Below are 1,676 nucleotides of genomic sequence, written 5' to 3'. Positions count from 1 at the left end.
CCGCCCGCCGCGTCCCCCGCCCCCCCTCCCTGATGTTACTGTTACGGTGTGGGATGCACCGTCCGGGAGGGGGGCGATCTGTCACATGTTTATGTCAACTCCTTGTGCAACGTGTTATTCCCCGCGATATAAATAAATTCCTTGGTTTTGTACTCCTGGTCCCCTCGTTCCTCGTTCCTCGCTCCGTGTTCCCGCACCATAGCAACCCGTGACAGCATCATGGTAGTAATTGTTGTACTGTCTTTTATAATTTATCATTTTTAAAATTATTTTTTTATGACAATGAAGCACATTTTACACAGCTGTCAATGCCATAAGGCAACAAAATCTCATCACTTTTATGTGGAAAAAAAAGACATAAATAAATAAAACATTTTAAAGTATCATGGTTATAATTGTTGTACTGGCTTTTATGATTTTAATTTTTTTATGAAAATGAAGCACATTTTACACAACTGTCATTACCATAATGCAACTAAATCTCATCACTTTTATGTGAATTCTTCAAATGTTTATAATTGATTCCCATCACCATCAGCATGAAAAAAGCTCTCCTCAAACAACAGGAGGTCTTCATGTATGACTGAAAGCAGCGATTAGCGAGTGACCGTCCATCTCATGAATACTATCATATGCTGGTTTGTCATCCGTGCACATGGAATCCTTCCTCCAGCAGATGGAGGTTTGTTCGAGAGCATTTGGTGTCCTCAATTACTAATTAATCTGACCTTTGAAAGCGAACAGCGAAGAAAATTAGGCAACAACTGTATGTGGCAAGAAGCTCCACCATCTGGATTCTTCAGCTGAGATGCTTGTGTGGGATGTACTTGCTTTGTGCTAAACTCTGTCCATTTTGTTCTTCTAAAGCCATTAATTGTTTTTTTAGACGCCCTAAATCCCTTCAATTGATCACTTTTAAAGTTGAGAGCTTTGCACCGTTTGACTGATGAAATAAATTGCTCTTGAGATTTGAAAGTGTTTTTCTCAATTGCAGTTATTGAATGAGATCAATTTAAAGCATCCTTGCTAAATAAAAGTATTAATTTATATCATTTCCCAAGGGAAAAAAATATATACTGACTCCAAGCTTTTGAATGGTCTTTAAATCACTGAAGCTGTTTACACTGTGAAATGAATATCTTACTTACATTCAAACGCACATCTGCACAGTCAGCGAGTAAGTGAACAAAACACCGCGTTTCAGCGATGACTCATCTGAACGTCTCTGATTACCCATTGCATTCATAAGCTCAACAGACTCGTGTGTGATTGGTTATAATGCAGCGCTGTACAAAAGCTTCTGTCTCTGGCTCCGTGCCAGCCAAAGCGCGAACGCAGATTTGAATAGCAGCTGCAATAGCAACTACTCTCTTCTTCTGTCACCATGCTTGGCCACATGTCACGTCACTTTCACTTTCACTTTTCATTTGAGACGTTGTGTTTTCCTCTGTGCATAACTGACATGTCACAGGTATATTTTTCATCTGTAAATGTTATAAAGTCATGCAAACATGTCCATTTTGCTGTCAGGAGTGGGCGAGTGAACGAGCGCTGCTGCGCTCTAAACAGACAGAGTGCAATCAAATAGGAGCGCAATAAAATATACAAGTATATTTAAGTATAAGAGTAAAATATACATTTTGCTAAAAAAAATGTTTTTGGACATTAAATGGTGT

The 1,676-nt window shown here is 39.0% G+C and overlaps 1 protein-coding gene across 1 annotated transcript in view; it reads left to right on the top strand.

The window, feature by feature from the left end:
- Positions 1–1,676, top strand: part of LOC107708484 (dedicator of cytokinesis protein 3-like) — a 225,268-nt gene that overhangs the window by 86,920 nt on the left and 136,672 nt on the right. The gene's annotated exons all lie outside the window — the stretch shown is intronic.

Source organism: Sinocyclocheilus rhinocerous, unplaced genomic scaffold (genome assembly GCF_001515625.1).
Source record: "Sinocyclocheilus rhinocerous isolate Xijiao unplaced genomic scaffold, SAMN03320098_v1.1 scaffold2974, whole genome shotgun sequence".
Lineage (NCBI taxonomy): Eukaryota > Metazoa > Chordata > Actinopteri > Cypriniformes > Cyprinidae > Sinocyclocheilus > Sinocyclocheilus rhinocerous.
Note: the sequence above shows the minus strand (reverse complement) of the source record. Positions and strands in the feature narration are given on the sequence as shown.